This window comes from Cavia porcellus, unplaced genomic scaffold, assembly GCF_034190915.1.
Source record: "Cavia porcellus strain 051 isolate PalLab524CR breed Dunkin Hartley unplaced genomic scaffold, mCavPor4.1 scaffold_2, whole genome shotgun sequence".
NCBI lineage: Eukaryota > Metazoa > Chordata > Mammalia > Rodentia > Caviidae > Cavia > Cavia porcellus.
In genome coordinates this window covers 117,461,137-117,484,636 of record NW_026947485.1, presented here as the reverse complement: position 1 = coordinate 117,484,636, position 23,500 = coordinate 117,461,137, and the positions used below count along the sequence as shown (strand labels likewise).

Sequence of the window (23,500 nt, the reverse complement as noted above, 5' to 3'; positions counted from 1 at the left end):
GGTAGCGCTTGTGGATTTCCTATTGTCTTGTTTTAAAATTGTGTCACTTACACTGTCTTGTTTTGATTGGATTTATTGTTTTATTTTGCTTGGTTTTATTCTCTCTCAAATAAAATTAAAAAATATAGTGGCAGGATCAGGGATATAGCTCAGTGGCACTGTGCTTATCTGGCAAGTGCAAAGTCCTGAGTTTGATTCCTGATACACACACACACACACACACACACACACACATGCCAGAAGGTTTATTGGTACTGTTTCAGAGTTCATTAAATGATTTCTACACATAAAAATTAAATAAAATAATCACACAGAAAGTTTCCATATGAGGTATAACTTTTGTGGAGCAGTTTCATGGTAGAACTGAGAGAGAGCAGGTGAAACTGCACTCAGATGTGTGCAAGTCTCTCAAGCCTGGGTCTTTAATCCAGATGTGTCCAGAATGTGCTAGGTGGTGGTGATGATGATCCTGATGATGGTGTTGATGATGTTGAATGATGCTAACAAGAACTGGGATCCAGCACAGAGCTCCACAAGTATTAACATATTCACTGTGTCACGTAGGAGAAGAAATTGAAGCCCAGGGTTGGGTGATGCCCATGGCCGTGAGCAGTGGAGCTAGTATGAGACCCAGATCAGCTGTGCTCCCAAGTGCAGAAGGTGGCACCCCGTTAGAGCTGCTGATGCCAACACACCTGTGAGGGCAGAAAATGCCTAATGCAAAGAGATAGGGACAGGGACAGGGAAGTCACCTTCAGCTGTTCAAAGGCACCCGTTAAATCATTCTAATGGTGTGTGTGTGTGTATGTGTGTGTGTGTGTGTGTGTGTGTGTGTGTGTGTGTACATGTGCACTTAGCTCCAATGATGCTCACTGTTTTAACGAAAATACCAAGAGTAGTCAGTGTTCATAGTTAGACACACATCATAGGCAGAAGGATGGTGTCAGAGCGCCACCTTCTGCTGAGCTCTGGACAGACTCTGGGAGCTTCCACCAGAAGACTGTGTCCATTTGTAGATCCTCATTCTGGTGGAGACAGATCAGCATGCCAGAGGGTCAGTTTGAAAGTCTCAGACTGCAGTGCCTGAGATATAAACTGTTTAAGACTCTAGAGACCTCCAGAGAGCTCTGACTGGAGAACCCATGGAATGCTAAGAGGCCAGATGGCAGAGGCAGAGCTCCTTGCCTCAAGGAACAATAGCAACATTGCGCATTTGTCTTAAGAAGCCGCTTTCATATTTCACATGGGATTAACTCTCAGCAAGGCATAAATAGTGGCACAGAGAGGTTGAGTAACATGCTCACAGGAGCACAGCCTGGAAATGAAAAGGCCAAGATTTAAACTCAGATGGGTTTCCTTCCAAGCATTTGACTTTAATATATTTAAATTGCCTCTGAAAATGGAGGATGGACTAAAAATAATTAAATACAAATTAAATATTAATTGAAGACTTATGTGTTCAGAACCTTGAATGATGAGGCATTAGATACAAAGATAGGAGATGGAGTATTTTTTATTTGAAGAGAATAAAACTGAAATAAAACAGAATAGAGACAAAACAAAACAATGAGAGCAATACAGGGTTTCAATACAGCATATAGATTAACAGTGGCCACTGCCTTCCCCCTCTAGACATTTCCTCCTCTTTCACCTTCACAACATCCATTGTGCATTTTGGATTCCATTAACTCCTTTAATTTTCTGTACTAGGGAGCCAATACCGTGTTCACCCATGTGACTCTGAACCATTTCACCCATGAGCGTGATCTCAAGTTGAATCATTTACCTACATGAGCCTTGAGGTTATCTTTCTTTATAGCTGAGTAGCTTTTCATTGTATAGAAATGCCACATCTTTCTTAGCCATTCTGCAGTTGATGGGCAAGCTACTCCTGCTTTTTTTTCTGATTCCTTGTCACGTCGAGCATTGTTTTATCTCCTTTGACTTTTGTCTATTAATGTCCTTTTGAGTTAAATGTGTTTGTTGAATAAAGCATGTTGATGGATCCTGTCTCTTGATCCACTTTGTGTTTCTTTTTATTGGTGAATTGAGGCCATTTACACTAATGGTTGTGGTCAATGTGCACTGGCTCCTCTCTGCCATGCTATTTTCCTGCCATTGGCTGCTTACCTTTCCCCTCATTCAGTTGTCTGCCCTGCTCAGTGATCCCCCTCTGCTGCTGTTCTTGGAACCATGTTTTTTTTTTTTTTGTCTTTTTTCGTTTTTATTGGTACCAGGGATCGAACTCACGACTGCCTGCTTGCAAGGCAGGTGCTTATGCTGCTGAGCTAAATCCCCAGCCTCCTGTCCTTCAGTATTCTTTGTAGGGTTGGTTTGGTGGTCGTGAATTCCTTCAGTTGTTCTTTGTCATGGAGATACATTGTCTCTCCATTAATTGTGACATACAGTTTTTCAGGATACATCAATCTGGGCTGGAAGTTGTTTTCTTCCAGGATTTGAAGTACTTTACTCTAAGCTCTTCTTGATTTGATGATTTGTGTTGGGAAGTCTGTTGTGATTCTGATGGGTTTTCCTTTATAGGTGATATTTCTTTTCTCTAACAGCTTTAATATTCTGTCTTGTGTTGGATTTCTGGAATCTTGATTTTTTATGTCTGGGTGTAGATTTATTTTGGTTATGGCTATCTAGAGTCCTATATACCTCACTTATCTGTATATTACATCCTTTCCCCTTGTTTGGCAAGTTCTCTGCTATTACTTTTGTAAATAGGATTTTAATGTCATTTGTGTTGATGACATTAAATGTGTTGTGTTTTTCGCTGACACCTATTATTCTTAAATTATTTTGCTTTACATTGTCTTGAAGTCATTGAATTGTTATTTCCTGGTTCCTTGTTATTTTTAACAGATCTTGCATTTTATGATCGCAATGTGTATGTCTGTCTTCAAGGTCTGAAAATCTGTCTTCAGTTTCTTTCAAGTAGTTTTGCAAGCTTTGGAGTTTTTAATTTCTTGGGCATTTCTTTGAATCTGTTTTATGCATTCTAAATCTCTCTTATATTGTTCATTTATGGTTTCCCTCATTTTCTTATGCTCCTCTGTTTTTTTTAAATCTATGTCTTCTTTAGAGATGCTTAGCCATTCTTTTATTATGTTTTTTTTCTTGTTTTACTTGAGGTGGTATTGCTGTTCTAATTTCTGTTATAGCCTCATGAAGTGGTCTCTTTACTTCAGTTGCCATCAGTTCAGCAACTTCAGGTGTGCTGTTCTCAGTCTCTTCCTTATTTTCATCTCCTGGACTTACTCTGCTTGGATTGGGGTGCAGAGGCTGCCTTTTGCTTATTTGTCTTGACATTTTCTTGGATTCTTCCAAACAAGCAGGTAGTAGGCACTTCCCACATTGGCCTCTGGAGTGTGACTGGTTCTCTTGGGTTTTCCTGGCCAGTGCTGGCTACAGATATCCATGGTGGCCACTGTGTGTGGTGGTGCAGGACTGGCAGCTGTTTGTCCTAGCCTGTGCTGGCCTCCTGGGGTGGAAGCTTCCTGAGGGCTGCTGGATGGGGAGGGGCAGGGCCAGCTGGTGCCTCCCTACTGAGCTGGTTACCTGTGGGCTGGAGTATTTTAATGAAAATTACAAAAATATACAGGAGGTTTGCTGAGCCCAAGAAATATGGCTACAGCAGGGGCCTCTTTTAAAAATCACATTAAATGGAAACCCAACCATTCCAAAGACATCTGAAGGCCCCAACTATGAAGGGAGTATTTTAGGAACAGCTCTTCAACATCTACACAACAATACTCAGTTTTTGCACATGGCAGGTTCTCATTTTATGATGCCAGATCATTCTGTGTTATCCAAGAAGCCCCAGTAAAGCATGAATGTTGGGTGTACAATTTTTAATTGCCTTCAAGACCAATTCAGTGAAACAAAGAGCTATTACACATCCGTTGTTGTATGCTGCAATTATAGGCATTGGCAAAGTATAAATGACTTCGAGATGTTGGTAATTCTGAGAGGGTTTCCTATGCTGTTTCTCCATTATCTTTAAAAATTTAAACCATCTAAATCTTTATATTCTACTCACCCTGTCATCTTCTAACTTCTATTTAGAAGCTGACCATCTCCACTGAAATTTCTCAGTATCTCACATGATTTCCCCACTGCCAAGTACAAAGATCATCTTACTTCTCATTTTAATCCAGCTATGCACTGGACTTGTGCCAGCGGATTCTGTGTCCTCTCCATGCATACTTTCTTCATTTGTAACTCTAAGCATATTTCTTCATCAAACCTTATTTCCTGTCATTTCCTGTTATTCTTGTTCAATTCCATTAGCTCCCAACTGATTCGGAAACCTTTTCCTGTAATTAAGTGATCTCAAATAATTCTAGAATTCTATCTGAAACAACAAACTGAGTCTTTAGAGAACTTTTATAACCTGAAGGCTACCAGATGCTCTTGTTGAGTCCCACAGAACTGGGGAGTCTGAACTTTTGGGCCTCATAGGCATAGTGTGTTTTTAGGTGTCCATAGAAGAGTGGGCCTGTGTTCTTTGATGCTAAACGTTGGACTCTGTTTCCCTTGAATGTCTGTGTGGAGTTGATACTCATTCATTGTTGGTTCCATTTAATTCATGCACTGTGTATTGTGGTTGAGTATTTGGCAGCTGCTGTACTCAGCCCAGAAGATTCCAAAATGATAGGAGTATACAGTTAATTGCCAGTAATCCCTAATGAACAACATGATTAAGTCATGTGGTTTTCCCTTTTTTCTTTTATTTTGCTCATGCAAAAATGACCCCAGAATATTTGGCATGTGAAGTTTGGTAATGGTATAGCTTTTGGTTTTGTTCAACTGAGTAAATTTCCATGGTTTACAAGGAAAAGATTACTGTGAACTCTGGTATTTGTGTTTTTCCTCTAGAAACTAGAACTAAGAGCTGGTAAATACTTTAACTTAGTAGTAAATTGTTTTAGATAACTTACCCATAATTTTTATGTAACTAGTGAAACATGTTTTCACCTTCAGGAGCAAGAATCCAAATGAAATGAATCCTCCTAATGTCTGTTTTAGTTACTCTTCTCTTATTGGTGAGATAAAATATACAACATGCAAAGTTAAACGGGGAAAGGTTTATTTATCTATGGAGCTTTCAGTTCATACTTAGATGGCTCTAAGGCAGGGTGGGGTTGCAGGGGGGTAACTGTTCATGGTGCTGGAAGAGAGCAAAAGCTACAAGAACAAAAGGAGAAGGGGGTGCAAGGCTATTTCTATATGTAGGCTACCTACCCTAGGGTGGGTGTTTCACCCACACCTCAATCCCAGCACTAGACAAAAAGCCAATCATAAACTCAAGATTAAACCATCCCCACAAGACCACATGAGGCTTTGAGGGAACATCTAGGCAAAAAGCATAACATTGTCCAATAGAAAGTCCACTGTGATAGCTGACCAAGTGGTCTCTGGTGGATCAGAGATCCTGGAGGAAGCTCTTGGGAAGACCTGTCTTCTTGTCACTGAATCTCTAGCTGCTGCCCATTCCTACTTTCTGAGACGAAGAGCAGTACATGAATATCCTCCTAGATGCCCCTGTGACGTCCTTGTTTCTGAGGCTGTAGATGAGTGGGTTAAGCATGGGCGTGACGATGGTATAGAAGGCGGACACCACCTTGTCCTGCTCAGGCATGTGGAATGACTGGGGCAGCAGGTATGTGTAGAAGGCAGCCCCGTAGAAAATGCTAACAACAGTCAGATGGGATGAACACGTGGTGAAGGCCTTCTTGTGGCCTTCTGCAGAGCGCATGTGGTGGACTGTTAACAAGATGAGAGAGTAGGAGGCGGAGATGATGGAGATGGGGATAAGCAGCATGAACATGCAGCAGATGTACATCAGGGTCTCATACAAGGATGTGTCTGCACAGGCCAGCTTGAGCACCGCAGGGATCTCACAGAAGTGGTTGATACTGTGGGAGCCACAGTAGAGGACATTCATGGTGATGGGGCTGAGCAGAAAGCCATCAAGAGAGCCACCAAACCAGGCACCAGCAGCCAATAGAAGGCACACCTTGTGGTTCATCATAACCAGGTACCTGAGAGGGTTGCAGACAACCACATAGCAGTCATAAGCTATGAGCCCCAGTAGGAAGAACTCTGAGCCAATCATGGTCAAGTAGAGAAAGATCTGGATTCCGCAGGCCACAAAGGAAATGGTCCTCTCTGTGGAAACCATGTCCACCAGGAGCTTTGGGACAGTGGTGCAAATGAAAAGGGTGTCCATGATGGAGAGCTGGCTGAGCAGGAAGTACATGGGGGTGTGGAGTTGAGGGTCTGCCTGAATCAGGAATATCATGACCAAGTGTGCTGTTAAAGCTACCACAAAGATAGTGAAGATAACTGTAAATATGAATCCTGTAGCCTCACTGTTCACCAGAAACCCAGGAGTGTGAAGTCAGAGGAGGAAATTGTGTTTCTCACTGACATTGCCAATGGCAGCTGCGAGAGCAGGGGTACAGGAAGAAAAGTGAGATCAAGCTGCAATTTCACTCTCTCTGGTTATAAAACTGGGCCTTTAGCCCCACTCTCTAGGGCTTCCTGAGTTAGAAAATAAAAATACAGATACTGAGTAATCTTGCCTTTCAGATATACTTTCAAATTTGTTTTGATATAAGTGTGAGGTACTTAGACTAAAGAAAAATCATCATTTATTTAAGATTAGAATGTACTGGTTTTCAAACTTTCAAATTTGTTTTGATATAAGTGTGTGAGGTACTTAGACTAAAGAAAAATCATCATTTATTTAAGATTGGAATGTACTGGTTTTCTTTACCATGCTAAAGTCATTCAAGACTTCACAGAAGTTCAGGAATTATAATGATAGTGAAAAAGTCACTAACGGTGTCAGTAAAACCTAATCAATAGAACTGAATACAAAAATGAGATTCTGGAGGGAGAGAGCAGGCCCCCAGGTACACATCCAGCTAACATGGGAAAAGCGAGAGAGCAGGCCCTGGCACAGATACACATGCTGGATTGGCAGGACCAGCAGTGTGGAAGAGTCTGAAGCAGTCAGGCGACACAGTATTGTGCTGTGGTACAGACACTTGAAACACATGATGCAGGGTTCCATCTGATAGAAAATGGGTTCTGGGAGAACTGCAGCAGCAGAAGACCAGTCCCAGAACCCACATGCAGAAGCCAAGACAAGCCTGATACCCAGCAGAAATCCCCCTGCAAACTTAGCTGGAATACTCAACACATTTCTGAGGTGCAGTGTAGATACTACCATAGAACTGTGGACACCAAAATAATTTTACTACTGTTTGTGTGGTAGTTGTTTTTAATTTTTAAAAACAGAAAAAAAGAATAAAAAATGATACAGGATTTCAAAACAAAATAATAGGAGATTAATACTGGTTAACATATTGTGTTCAAACTAGTTGTTCAGGTTACAAAATATAAGCATGAAAAAAATAAACAATTGAATAGTGAAAGTGAAAACTGCCCTTTTTAGTTTTTATCTTTTTAACTAATTAGATATTTACCTTTCTTTTTGTTTTCTTCTGCTCATCTACTTTCTCTTTCCTCAGTTACATCGCTTGATTTCATGGTATTTTCACATTTGTGAACATTGTCTCCTCTCTTTCTGGTTTGCCTCAGTGCCCCTTCACTTTCTCTTTCATTCTTTCTCTCCCCTGTCTGCCAATGGGGGTGGGCATCCTTTACCCTCCAGTTTTGCTTCTGCTATAGTTGATGCCATTCATCTATCTATCTTGTCTCCTGTCCTCCTTAAGTACCTTCCACCACAACAGAGTGAAATCACTTGGCTAAGGGGAAAATCATTGCACCCAAATTACTGGTATACATTGGAATTTGTTATTTAACTGTAGAATATGCTCCTAGGTCTAAAAGACATAGTTGCCACATAGTTACTACAGTATGTCAGTAGCAATGCTGTATCTGATGCTATTGTTTTTGCTAAGTACACTACTTTATCCAGGATGTCATATCTGTGATAATGCTTTTATCTCTTGTATGACTACTCTGTGCTTGTATTGGGTCATAACCAGCATCATAGTCCAGTACCAAAGAAATGGGTGCTGTGCCAAATGGATAGCAATTTTTTTATTTAAAAATTTTTTTATTTTAAAGAGAATAAAGCAAAACAAAACATAACAGAACAAAGCAGAACAGAACAATGCAAGCAACATAGGACTTCAAAACAAGACAACAAGAAATCAACACTGGCTACCATAATATCTCTTGTTTTCTTCAAAATAGTTGTCCGTACCTACACACACTAAAATCAAACAAAACAAAATAGTATAAGACCAATTAAAACAAAAGAATGAAAGCATTATGGGACTCCAAAACAGGACAATGGGAAATCATCAGTGGCTACCATAATGTTTCTTGCTTTCTTCAAGATAGCTGTCCATATCTTCACACATAATGAAATCAAATCATAGAAAACAGACAAAAACCAATCAAAATAAAAGAATGAGAGCATTACAGGACTTCAAAACCATGCAACAGGAGGAAATCTCTGAAAAGATAGCAAGTGAAATAGGCAAATCCACAAGGCTATAGAGGAAATCAAATTAGAAGTAATGTCCCATGAAAAAACAGAAATAACAACCTTAGTAAAGGAGTTGCTAAGTGCAGCTAGAAAAGAAATAGATAAAAAAGTACAGGAACATGGGAACCTGATTGAACCTTGAATGAACAATATAGAAAACAAGCAGAATCCATGAAACAAACTCAAAGAAGCAAAACTCCAAGAAGCAAAAAATTCTATTGAAAGCCGGCAAATCTGCTTAAAGGAAGCTGAAGATAGAATTTTGGACTTTGGGCACAGAATCACAATTAGCGATCATGAAAGGCTAGAATTTTTTAAAATAACAAAGCAGCATGAAATGATAATCCAGAAACTTCAAGATGATGCCCAGAGAAACAATATAAGACTAATAGGCATCAGTGAAGATGCGGGAGTCAACACAAGTGCCATAGATAAACTATTCACAGAAGTATTGGCAGAAAATTACCCAAACACGGGGAAAAAATCTGATATACAGATAAGTGAGGCATATAGAATGCCAAACAGTCACAACCAACATAAATCTACACCCTGACATACAATAATTAGGATCCCAAATATACAACATAAAAACAGAATACTAAAAGCTATTAGAGAAAAGATACAACTCACCTATCAAGGAAAACCCATTAGAATCATGGCAGACTTTTCAGCACAAATTTGCAAGTCAAGACGAACTTGGAGTGAGGTGTTTCAAGACCTGAAACAAAACAACTTTCAACCTGGATTAATGTACCCAGAAAAAAATTTCTTTCAAATTTAATGGAGAAACAAGATACTTCCACAACAAAGAACAACTGAAGAAATTTATGTCCACCAAACCAACCCTAGAAAGAGTATTGAAAGACATACTTAGAGATAAAAATGACCACAGTCTCTAGAACAACAACAGAAAGAAACCACCAAGCAGCATAAGCAATTAAACAGGGAAAAGCAGAAAGCAAACTGGAACATAACAGAGCAAAGTTGAGCCAGTACATATCAGTTATATCCATAAATGCAAATGGTCTCAATTCACCTATCATAAGTGATAGCAATTTCTTATCCTTAATAATCTGTGAAAGCATGTTCTTGGGATAGACATAAAGAGCTAGTATGACCTACATTTAGAAGACATCCCAGAAAAACACATATCCTAGGGAGTCCTTGATACTAGTGATAAAGCTGCATTCCATAAGAAATCAGCAAGCATCAATACAGAAAATCAAAGCAAATCAAAACAGAAAATAGCAAATGGCAAGACACAAGCAAAATGCAGCTCCAGACCCTTAGCTCACCAAGGACAAGCCCAGAGCACAGTGAGATAGAGGAAATCAGAAGCCAACCACAGGAACTTTCAGAAGTGATAGCAACAGAAGTGAGAAAACAAATGGACAATGCTATGGGAAGGATAATCTCTTAAGTATAAAAAAAAACATTAACAAAAATGAAAGATATTAGAGCATAAACAGATAAAAAATAGAAGAGCTTGGGAAAATGATGGAAACCATGGATACTCAACACAGGAAAAAATAGAATTAATGAAATAGATTTAAGCAGAATTCAAAAAGAACAAAATCTCCAATCATAGTATACTTAACAAAAGATTTAATGAGGATTGAATGATATATCTAGAAGACAGGATTGTGGCTAGCAACAATGAAAAGAAAGATATCTTAAAAATAGCAGGAGAACATGAAATCAATGAAACCCATGTAAGATGAGGTAAAGAGGAGCAACAGAAGACTGACTGGAGTCAACGAGACAGCTGGAGATAGCAAAAGGCCATTAAGAGCTCTTCACAGAAATAATGGCAGATAACTTCCTAAACATGGATAAAAAAATCAACAGACAAATAAATGAAGCACACAGAACTCTAAACAGCTGCGAACAAACTAAATTTGTACCAAGGAATATAATAATGAAGATTCTAGAGATTCAGCACAAGCACAGAATACTAAAAGTAGTTAAACAAAACAAATACAAACAAAACAAAAGCCTATAAAGGAAAGTCCATCAGAATCACAGAAAACCTCTCAACACACTCAACTCAAGGAGAACTTGAAGAGAGGTATTTCAAGTCATAAAAGAAAACAACAACCAACACAGATTGATGTACCCCACAAAACTATCTTTCAAAGTCAGTGGAGGAATAAGACACTTCCATGAAAAAGAACAGCAGGAGAAATTCATGACCATAGACCAGAATGCTGTGAAGAACATATTAAAAAGAGAAAATGAAGACCAAAAACACAAGACACCAATAGAAAGAAGCTACCAGGCAGGGAAAGCAGTTAAACAGAAGGGAAAGACTGGAAACAGCAACAGAAAAATGATATGAGAAAGATAAGACAATATACATAATGTTGTAACCATAAATGTCAATAGTTTAAATTCCTCAAGCAAAAGAAACCAGATGGAAAATGGATCAAGAAGCAAGATACAATATTTGGCATTCAAGAAACACAAAAAGAAATGTGTAGATTGAAAGTCAAAAGGTGGAAAACAATGCTGTATGTAATAAGTCCCAGAAAGAATCATGGGTAACTACTCTATTTGCAGACAATGTGAACTTCAAGTGAAGACTGATCAAAAGAGACAAAGGTCACTAAATAATTATTAAGGAAGGACTCTAATAAGAAGAGATAATCACATGCACCTAATACTGGTGCACCCACTACATAAAATAAATATAAACAGACATGAAAAATCAAATAAGCACTAACATAGATGTAGTGGGGGACCCCCAACACCCCACTGTCACAATTAGATAGGTCAACTTGACAAATCAACAAAGACATCAGAATTAAACCAAACCTGTGAACAAACGGACTTAGAAGATATCTACAGAGTGCTCCATTCTAACACCTCAGAATACTGTACATGGGACATTTTACAAAATAGACCACATGTTGGACCATAGAATATGGTTATGTAAATGCAGAGGAACTGAAATTATCCAAATCATATTATCTGACATACTGCAATGAAGTTGGAAATCAATGTCAACAGAAAACACAGAAACTGCACAAACACAAGGAAATTTAACAGCATTCTCCTGAACAACCAGTGAGTAACAGAGTAAATTAAAGGTAAAATTAAACAGAATCTACAATTATATGAAAATGCTGATATAGCATACTGGAACTTATGGGACACATTGAAAACAGTCCTACTAATGAAATATGTAGGTGAATTCTCACATCAGGAAAATAGAAGGAGTTCAAACGAACAACTTAATGTTGAACCTCAAACTTCTAGAAAAAAGAATAAATAAAATTAAAATCTCATGTGAAAGAGGACATTATAAAGATAAGAGCAGAAATTAATGCAATTGAGACTAAGAAAACAAAAGAATCAATTAATTGAAGAGTTTAATCTTTGAAAGATTAAACAAACTTGATAAATCCTTGGCCAATCTTATCAAAAACAGGAAAGGAAAGATTCAAGCAATTAGGGGCAAAAAGCGTGAAGTCACATTGGATCCTGTGGAAATCCAGAAGATCATCAATACTTACTTCAAGAACCTAATTATAATAAGATGAAAAATTCAGAAGAAATAGATGGATACATGTGAATTGCCAAACCTGAGTCAAGAAGTTATAAAAATTCTAAACAACTTGATGTCAGTCAATGAAATTGGAAATATAATTAAAAACTTAGCAATAAAAAAAAAACAACTTGGCAACCAAAAAATCCCAGACCTTGTGGATTCACTGCTGAATTCTACAATAAAGGTGGAAGCATAGACAAAGATTTCATGAACAAACCCCCAGTTGCACAGAAAATAATGCAAAGAATCAATAACTTGGATCTCATCTTATTAAAAATACTTTGCACAGCAAAAGAAATCACCAACATACTTAAAAGACAACGTACAGAGTGGGAAAATTTTTCAGCCAGTTGTCCTTCAGACAAAGGATGTACATCTAGAACATACAAAGACTTGAAAAAAATCAGACCCCAAAATGTAAAAACCCAATCCAAAAATTTGAGTATCTCAGAGGAAAATATACTTCTAAGATGAAGAAGTACAAATAGCAAATAAATTCGTGAAAAAATGTTCAGCATCATTGGTTATTCAAGTGATACAAATTAAAATATTGCTGAGATTCCATCCAACTCCAGAAAGAAGGGCTACCATCTATAAATCAATAACAGATGCTGGAGGGGCTTCAAGGAAAAACACTCCACTGTTGGTAGGAGTGTAGACTGGTGCAACCACTGTAGAAATTAATGTGGAGATTTCTTAGGAAAGCAGGATTAGAGATCCCATTTGACCTGGCTATTCCTCTTCTTGGTATCCTTTGGAAGAATTAAAAACACCATATCACAGATATATATATATATATATATATATATATATATATATATATCTCCATGTTTATAGAGGCATGATTTGTAACAGCTAAATTTTGGAAACAATCGAACGCCTATCAACCGAGGAATGGATTAAACAATGTGGTATAATTATACAATACAGTATTACTTTGCCATAAAGAAGGATAAATGAGACATTTCTAGGTAAATGGATGCAACGTGAGACCATACTATAAAGTGAAATAAATTGGACTAATATGTATAAACGTAGTATTGTCCTTGTCGCCTCACTGTACACCCAAAAACCCAGCAGTGCAACAGTGGAAGAGGAAGTTGTGTTTCTCACTGACATTGCCAATGGCAGCTGCAGGGAGCAGGGGCACAGGAAGAGAAGCAAGACCCAATGTATTCAGTAGTGGGAGATCCTGTGACAGAGATCACACTGCACAGGGTCTTGGATGGGATGTAATTTTCCAGAGTAGAGCACTAGAGAAAAACAGAAGCAATTGTGCCACACAGTAGTAACTGTGGCTGTCTCCCCTGACAGAACTCAGCTGTTAGACCTGTGGTTATGCCCCTAGGCATAGTTTACGTAGTTTATGGTGATGCCTGATAGAAGCAGTGTGTGCTATGTGTGCAGCAGAGTTTGACCACCTGTGTTCATTCACCATCTCTCAGGTTCCCAGGAGGTCTAAGGGATTCCAATTGGAGAAAAAGGTGGGAACTTCACTAATTAAATGACTGAAGATGAGTAAGGGGAATAACTCAAGGAGCGAAGGGTTAGGATATTCACAGGTGCTCATGGATTACACCTTCCCAGTCTTCATTTTTGTTTCTTTTACTAGTCTCTAGATTGGCACCTTAGTACTGCCTGATAGTTTATTTCATCATTCGTTCTTCAGACAGCTGCTAGAATTAGACTATTAAAAAGCAGTTCTGATTATGACAGGCTGATTCCCTTATTGATCCCCATTACTACTGTGTGTTTGGAAAACAGGTGAAGGAGTTGAAAAGTGCTGGCATCTTGGATCTGTGTCACCAAGGGATGTTCAGGAGCAAAGATTCAACCATGTTTTTTTTTTTATTTAAGGAGAAAAGAAAAAAAAAGTGAAAGGGTACAAGTTATACAGATTTACAGAAGAAAAAAATGAACAGTAGGAAATCACTAGTTAATGGATTACATATTGCCATCTTAAAAATAATTGTTCAAGTCACAAAATTAAAGCTTGTAGGTGGACATTCCAACAATGATACTGCAAACAGTTCTGTTCAATGATCCAATAAAACTCTGTGATATCATTTTCTATCTTATACACTTAAATATACATGCAGTTATATAGTATAGAGCACTTTCTTTTCCTCTCTTTTGTACAATGACTATTACACATTTTGGGTTTCATTGCTCCCACGGTTCTTATTGCTTTTTTGGAAGAGAGTAAAACCAAATGGGACATAACAGGACAGAATCGGTCAAGTCAAAAGGGTGGACATAATAGATAATATAAAAACATAATACAAGGTGATCAACACTGGTTACCATAATGCCTCCCGCTATCTCTAATAGAATTGCCTATATCATTAGTTATAATACAATTGAACAAAATAGTAAAGAACAAAACCGACAAAACCAAAACATTGGAGACATTGTAGGTCTTCAAAAGTAGATAAAAGTCAACGAGAATGGGCGTTATAATGAATCTCATTATCTTCTCAGCTGATGCCTAAACTTTTGAACCTGATACTGTCCATCAAAACAGAATAGGGGAACATCAGTCAAAAACAAGATGGTGAGAGTAATACAGGGCTTCAAATCGAGATAATAGAAATTTAAAGTGGGTTACTATATTATATCCTGCTATTTTTTCCCTTTATTAAATGGATAAAAATAAAAAAGTAAATAATGGAGTGGAGATTGAGAAAAAAGAGGGCATAACAGCAAAACAGCACAGATCAAAACATAACCATCTAAGCAGAATAGTGTTTCACCACCAGATAATTCCGACCTAAAAGTAGTTACCATATTGACTCTTTCCTTGAAGTCCTTGAGTACAATTTCATATACTGTAGCATTAAGTATATCAAAACAATGTAAAACCATTTAAGAGAATGACAGCATTACAGAGTATTTAGAATCGACTAACAGAAAATGAACAATGGTTTCTGTATAATCTCCTTGTCTTTAAAAGGTTTTTGCTTATACTATCGTACATAATAAAATCCAATAAGATACAACCTGTTTAGACCATTGGAGACAGAAGAACAAAAGCTAGATGAGACTTCAAAACAAGATGATACTAAATCATTATTACCTATTAAGATGTCATTTTCTCTAAAATAGCTGTTCCTATCATCCAATCTTCTCTGTCTCATTTCTGTTGAGCTCTTTTTCTGTCAGTAGCTGTCAGTTTGTCTTCTTCATTTTGTTCTCTGCTCCATTCGTTGTGGCCTCCCCGCCACTATTTCTGGGTTCTTTGTATTTTTCTTTTTTTAGAATATCCTGCAATACTTTCTGTAGGGTTGAATTGGTGGTTGCAAATTCCCCCAGTTCCTCTTTATCCTGAAAGCACCTTGTTTTTCCATCAATTTCCAGGGACAGTTGTGCAGGATATCTCAATCTTGGCTGTAGATTATTATCTTTCAAAGCTTGAATTATTTCCCCCCATGCTCTTCGTGATTTGATGGTTTGTGCAGAGAAATCTGCTGTAATTCTGATGGGTGTTCCCTTGTAAGTGGTCTGTTTCTTGTCTCTTACAGCTTTTAATATTCTGTTCTTGTATTGAATTTCTGGAATTTTTATTATTATATGCCTGGGTGTTTCTCTGTTAGGGTTGTAGGTAGCTGGGGTCCTGTAAGCCTCGTACATCTGAGTATCTTTACCTTTTGCTAAATTAGGAAAATTCTCCTGGATTATTTCTGTGAGTAGCTTTTGTAGTTCACTTGTTTGTGTCCCTACTTCTTCTTTTATGTTCTTAATCCTTAAGTTATGGCTCCTCTTATCATCTTCTTGTCTTTGTATTATTGCTGTTTGTTTCTTTGTTATTTTTAAGAAGTTTTTCATTTCATTCTCCCATATTACAAGTCTGCCCTCCAGCTCAGATAGTCTGTCCTTAGTTTCTTTCAAGCTGTTATGCCAGTCTTGGATAGACTTCTTAATTTCTTGATAGTCCCTTTGAACCTGCTTCACGTACTCTATGCTTTCTCTGTTTTCTCCATCAAACAATTCTCCCCTCTTTTTCTGTTCTTCCATTCCACCATCTGTTTTTTCCTGGGTGGTGCTTAGCATTTCTCTAACTATTCTGCATACTTCTAGCTTCAGGTCGTTGATAACTTCATTCCTGAATTGGTCTATGAGGCTCTCTATATGGTGCTTAATGTCTATTGGTGCGGTGTCTGCTATTGCCTGTTTCTCAGAATTGGGGGCCGAGGAGCCTTTCTTGTTGCTTCCCTTCCCCATATTCTCTGTTCCTTATAAAATGCAAGCTTACATAGGAGGCCCAGCTTCCCTGCCTGTCAGCCACAGCCTGATCAAATTGCGCTGGCTAGGTGTTCCTGCCCACCGCTGCGCACCAGGGAGTTACAGGCTAGGCAGCCTACGCGGGAGTCACCCCTCGGGGCCACCGTCAGGCTCTGGGATCTGGGTTAGGCCAGCCTACCAAGTCCGCCTGCAGCATCATGCAGGCCAGGCACTTTTCACCAATCCCGTCCGAGAGGGGAATGTGTGGCTGGAGTCGCCACCGCGCCCTGCTCTTACAGGACTGCCCGAGCTCAGAAAGTCCTCCGCTGGAGTCAAACTGTGGTGGAGTGTCAGTTTCTCTCACTCACCTCGCCACCAGTCAGTGTACGCCTCCTTGTCCGTCCTGTTTTCGACTCCGTTCACAGACTCCCATTCCCAGAACTTCTGCGCGTCTCTCCTTGCCGAGCCACTGTGGAGGCAGTCAGCCGCCGAGCGGCGGGAAATCCAAACCGCGGTTTCCAATGGTGCGGGGTCCAGCCTCCACACCGAGACTTTTCTGTTCCTACTTTAGCGCCAGGACTGCATTCCAAGTTGGTTTCTCTCAGCCCAGTTCGTTCCTGAGTCAGCAGAGCATATCTCTGCCGGATCATGTCTCCTTGGTCCGCATCATTCCTGATTTCTGAGCCGAGCCTTTCAGAGAGCCTCCGGTAGTTGCTGTTATCTATCTGCCATGTTCTCCTGGAAGTGATTCAACCATGTTTGACATCACTTTGGTGCTCTGTCACCGAGAGACAACAAGAGAATGGAGTAGACCACACTCAGTGTCAGCTCGTGGCCATGTCATCCAGAGGCCAGGAGGGAGGGGTTAACTGTGCTTTGTGGCTACCAGTGTTCACTTCACTGAGTCCAGGACCAGAGAGCAACAGAGCAGATACACAGGAGTGAGACGCAACTTGCCACATGTAGAGAGGGACTTTCATCTCTTCCTCTTACCAGATTAAAATTGATTTAAAAGAGAAAAGGAAAAACACACATGTAATAAGATGTCCTCCTCCTCCTTCAGTGGTGGCCCCTGTGAATTGGAATCAAATATATGTTCATGTCAGAATCAGAGACCAAACCACCAGAACCCCAGGCACAGGCTATAATTTCACTTTCTCCAGTCACAAGACTGGGGCTTCAGCATCTCTCTATGGCTTCTTAGGTTAGTAAATAAAAAGGTAGGATGCTGAGTAATCCTACTTTTCAGATAAACATTCCAAATTTACTTTAATATAAGTTTGTGAAACACTTAGAAGAAAGAAAAGTCACTGTTTATCTAGAATTGGAATCTGCTGGTTGTTCATCACCATACTAAAGTTATATTATGGAAATTTATAGCAGTGAATTTATAGCAGTGAATTGTCACATCAGGAAAACAGAATGAGCTCAAATAAACAACTAAAATTTGAACTTCAAACTTCTAGAAAAGGAACCAATCCAATCCATAGCTCCTATGAGACGGAAAATTACAAAGAGAAGAGCAGAAATTAATGTAATTGAAACTAAGAAAACAAAGATCAATGATTAACCCTTAGGTAATCTTACTTAAAAGAGGAAAGAGAAGCATAAAATTCCAGTAATTGGGAAAAAGGTTGAAATCACATTGAATCCTGTGGAAATTCAGATCATCAATACCTACCTCAGGAACTTACATTGCAATAATATGGAAAATCCAGAAGAAGTGGACAAATTCCTAGATGCATATGAATTGCCAGAACTTAGTCAAGGAGATATAAAAATCCTAAACAACTTGATGTCAATCAATGAAATTGGAAATATAATTAAAATACTAACATCAAAAAGAATCCCAGGCCCTAGTGGATTAATAGATGAATTCTACAAGAAATTTAGAGAAGATCTAGTGCCACTTCTGATGAAATTCTTTAGTGAAACTGAAAAGGAAGCAATTCTTCCAAAATAATTCCTAGAAGCGAGTATCATATTGGTACCAATACCAAAGACGGACCAAACCAAAGACAGGCTACAGGCCAATCTCCCTAATGAACATAGACACAAAAATCCTCAATAAGATACTGACAAACAGAATGTAGCAAATTATCAAGAAGAATTTACAACACGACCAAGTAGGATTTATCCCAGGCATGCAGGGATGTTTCAACACACAAACCAATAAATGTAATACAGCATATTAACAAAGCCAAGGACAAAATCCATATGATCATCTCAATAGAAGCAGAAAAAAGCTTTTTTTTTTGGTACTGGGGATCAAACTTATAACCTTGTGCTTGCCAGGCAGGCGCTTACACCGCTGAGCTAAATCCCCAGCCCAGAAAAAAGCTTTTGGTGAAGTTTAACCCCCGTTCATGATAAACACCCTACCAAAGAATTGGAGTAGATGGTCTTTATCTCAATCCATTAAAAATTGTCTATTACAAGCTGCCATCCAGCATCATACTAAATATTCAAAAACTGAAAGCTTTCAGTCTAAAACCAGGAATAAGGCATGGATGTCCACTACCACCTGTCTTATTTAATACTGTGATGGACAAATTGACCAGAGCAATTAGACAAGAGGGAGAAATAAAAGGAGTGAGGATAGGAAAATAAGAAATTAAATTATCATTATTTGCAGGTGACATGATACTCTACATAGAAGACAATAGAAGAACCCAAAATTTGCACCAAAAGACTTGTAGATTTAATAACCAAGTTTGGTAATGTAGCTGCATGCAAAATCAGCACTCAAATATCAAATGCATTCCTGTACATAAACACCAAACTCACTAAGAAATTAGGAAAACCATGCCCTTCATAATACCATCAAAAATGAAATAGGAATCAGACTAACAAAGGCAGTAAAAATTGTATAAGTTAAAAATTACAGTATTCTGAAAAAGGAGATTGAAGAGGATATGAGAAAATGCAAAAGTATACCTTGCTTATAGGCAGAAAGAACCAATGTAGTGAAAATGGCCATATTCCCAAAATTGTTATATAAATTTAATGCAATCCCTTTCAAAATGCCATAGGCATGCCTCCCAGAACTAGAGAAAACATTCCTAAAATTCATTTAGAACCTGAAGAGACCTAGAATAGCAAAGTCAATGTGTGCTACAAAGGCAAGGCTGGGAGCATTGTAATCCCTGACTTGAAATTATATTACAGAGCTGCTGTGATAGAAATACCATGATTCTGGCAAAGAAACAAGACTTGAGGACCAGAACAGAAGCAACAAGCTCACAGTCACCTTATATTTGACAAAAGAGCCACTAGAAGAAAGAAAACGTCTTTAATAAATGATCTGGAAAAACAAGCATTCCACATGCCAGTGATTAAAACTAGACCCATCACTAATCTAAAATCAAAATGTATCAGTGATACAGATATTGAAACAGATATATTAAATCTGCTAGAAGAGAGAATAGGCAGAACTCTTCAAGACAGAGGCATAGGTAAAGATTTCAGAACAAACCCCCAACTGTGCAGGAAACAATACAAAAAATCAATAACTAGATCTCATCCTATTAAGAAGCTTTTGCAAAGCAAAAGAAATCACCAACAGAGTGAGAAGACAACCCAAAGAGGGGGGAAAAATTTCAGCCAGTTGTCCTTCAGACAAAGGCTCACCTCCTTTACATGTATATCTAAAACATATAAAGAATTGAATTAAGCCCCAAAATTTAAAAACATGATCCAAAAAGTGGATATATCATATGAATACACACTTCTCAACTGAAGAAATACAAATGGCAAATAAATACATGAAAAAATGTTCAATATCACTGTTTATTTGAGATTCATGCTAAAACCATCACCATTTATTCAAGATCTTGTGCTAATACTGCTGAGATTTCATTTCACTCCAGAAACAAGGCTATCATCAAGATATCAACCAATAACAAATGCTGTAGGGGCTATGTGTGTGTTGTGGTGCAACCACTGTGGAAATCAATGTGGAGATTCCTCAGGAAAGTAGGATTAAATGACCCATTTGACTCACCTACTCCCTTGTTGGTATCTCCTGGAAGAATTAAAAACACCATACCACAGTGATATGTGTACACCCATTTTTTTTTTGTAGTAGCACAGTTTAAATAGCTAAATATTGGGAACAACCCAAATACTCATCAGCCACCAGAGCCTGGTGTTTCACCTGCTTGTGTATCTACCAATTCTCTTCAGTGTCTCTATTGGCTATGCAACTTTATGGGCTTTGCTGCCATGCAGCTCCTGAAAATGATCCAGAAATAAAATCAATGAGCGGGAGATTCCTGAGAACATGGCGGACAGACAACAGCAACTGCTGAACGCTCTCTAAAGGCTCGGCTCAGAGGCCAGGAATGATGCGGACTAAGGAGATACGAACCAGTAGAGATATGCTCTGCTGACTCAGGAACGAACTGGGCTGAGAGAATCCAACTTGGAATACAGCCCTGGCGCTAAAATAGGAACAGAAAAATCTCGGTGTGGAGACTCGACTCCGCGCCATCGGAAACCGCGGTTTGGATTTCCTGCCGCGCGGCGGCCGGCCACCTCCACAGTGGCTCGGCAAGGAGAGACGCGACCCCCGAGCTCTGGGAACGGGCGTCTGGGAACGGTCTCGGAAACGCGACGGGCAGGAAGGAAGGCTGACTGGTGGCGAGGTGAGCGAGGAACTGACTCCCTACCGCAGTCTGACTCCAGCGGAGGATTTTCTGGGCGCGGGCAGTCCTGTAAGAGCAGGGCGCGGCGGCAACTGCAGCCGCGCATTTCCCTCTCGGACGGGATTGGTGAAAGGTGCCTGGCCGGAGGGACGCTGCTCGCGGACTCCCTAGGCTGGCCTAGCCCAGATCCCAGAGCCTGACGGTGGCCCGGAGGAGCCACCGACTTCCGCGTAGGCTGCTTCCTCCGCAACTCCCTGGGGCGCAGCGGTGAGCGGGAACAACTAGCCAGCGCAATTCGATCAAGCTGTAGCTGACAGGCAGGGAAGCCGGGCCTCCTGTGTAAGATTACATTTTATAAGGAACAGAAAATATGGGGAAGGGAAGCAACAAAAAAGGCTCCTCGACCCCCAATCCTGAGAATCAGGCAATAGTGGACACTGTACCAATATACATTAAGCGCCATTTAGAGAGCCTCATAGACCAATTCAGGAATGAAGTTATCAATGACCTGAAGCTAGAAGTATGCAGAATAGTTAGAGTAATGCTAAGCACCACCCAGGAAAAAGCAGATGGTGGAGTGGAAGAACAGAAAAAGAGGGGAGAATTGCTTGATGGAGAAAACAGAGAAAGCATTGAGTATGTGAAGCAGGTGCAAAGGGACTATCAAGAAATCAAGAAATATACCCAAGACTGGCATAACAGCTTGAAAGAAACTAAGGACAGACTATCTGAATTGGAGGGCAGACTTGAAACATGGGAGAATGAAATGAAAAACTTCTTAAAAATAACAAAGAAACACACAGCAATAATACAAAGACAAGAAGATGATAAGAGGAGCCATAACTTAAGGATTAAGAACATAAAAGAAGAAGTAGGGACACAAACAAGTGAACTACAAAAGCTACTCACAGAAATAATCCAGGAGAATTTTCCTAATTTAGCAAAAGGTAAAGATACTCAAATGTATGAGGCATACAGGACCCCAGCTACCTACAACCCTAACAGAGAAACACCCAGGCATATAATAATAAAAATTCCAGAAATTCAATACAAGAACAGAATATTAAAAGCTGTAAGAGACAAGAAACAGATCACTTACAAGGGAAGACCCATCAAAATTACAGCAGATTTCTCTTCACAAACCATCAAATCACGAAGAGCATGGGGAGAAATAATTCAAGCTTTGAAAGATAATAATCTACAGCCAAGATTGAGATATCCTGCACAACTGTCCCTGGAAATTGATGGAAAAACGAGGTGCTTCCAAGATAAAGAGGAACTGGGGGAATTTGCAACCACCAATCCAACCCTACAGAAAGTATTGCAGGATATTCTAAAAAAAGAAAAATACAAAGAACCCAGAAATAGGGGCGGGGAGGCCACAACGAATAGAGCAGAGACCAAAACGAAGAAGACAAACTGACAGCTACTGACAGAAAAAGAGCTCAACAGAAATGAGACAGAGAAGATTGGATGATAGGAACAGCTTTTTTTGGAGAAAATGACATCTTAATAGGTAATGCTGATTTAGTACCATCTTGTTTTGAGGTCTCATCTAGCTTTTGTTCTTCTGTCTCCAATGGTCTAAACAGGTTGTATCTTATTGGATTTTACTATGTACGATAATATAAGAAAAAACCTTTTAAAGACAAGGAGATTATACAGAGACCATTGTTCATTTTCTGTTGGTCGATTCTAAATGCTCTGTAATGCTGTTATTCTCTTAAATGGATATACATTGTTTTGATATACTTAATGCTACAGTGTATGAAGTTGTACTCAAGGACTTCAGGGAGGGAGTCAATATGGTAACTATTTTTGGGTCAGGATTAGCTGGTGGTGAAACACTGTTCTGCTTAAATGGTTATGTTTTGATCTGCCCTGTTTCGCTGTTATGCCCTTTTTTTTCTCAATCTCCACTCCATTATTTACTTTTTTATTTTTACCCATTTAATTACAGGGAAAAATATAGCAGGATATAATATAGTAACCCACTTCGACTTTCTATTATCTCGATTTGAAGCCCTGTATTGCTCTCACCATCTTGTTTTTGACTGAGGTTCCTATATTCTGTTTTGCTGGATAGTATCAGGTTCGAAAGTTTAGGCATCAGCTGAGAAGATAATGAGATTCATTATAACGCCCATTCTCGTTGACTTTTATCTACTTTTGAAGACCTACAATGTCTCCAATGTTTTGGTTTTGTCGGTTTTATTCTTTACGGTTTTGTTCAATTGTATTACAACTAATGATATAGGCAATTCTATTAGAAATAGCGGGAGGCATTAGGGTAACCATTGTTGATCACCTTGTATTATGTTTTTATATTATCTATTATGTCCACCCTTTTGACTTGACCGATTCTGTTCTATTATGTCACATTTGGTTTTACTCTCTTCCAAAAAAGCAACAAGAACCGTGGGAGCAATGAAACCCAAAATGTGTAATAGTCACTGTACAAAAGAGAGGAAAAGAAAGTGCTCTAAACTATATAACTGCATGTATATTTAAAAGTATAAGATAGAAAATGATATCACAGAGTTTTAT

At 39.0% G+C, this 23,500-nt stretch overlaps 1 pseudogene; it reads right to left on the bottom strand.

The window, feature by feature from the left end:
* Positions 1 to 5,134: 5,134 nt before the first annotated feature.
* LOC100735799 (olfactory receptor 2T11-like) lies at positions 5,135 to 6,441 on the bottom strand (annotated as a pseudogene).
* Between the last annotated feature and the right edge of the window lie 17,059 nt (positions 6,442 to 23,500).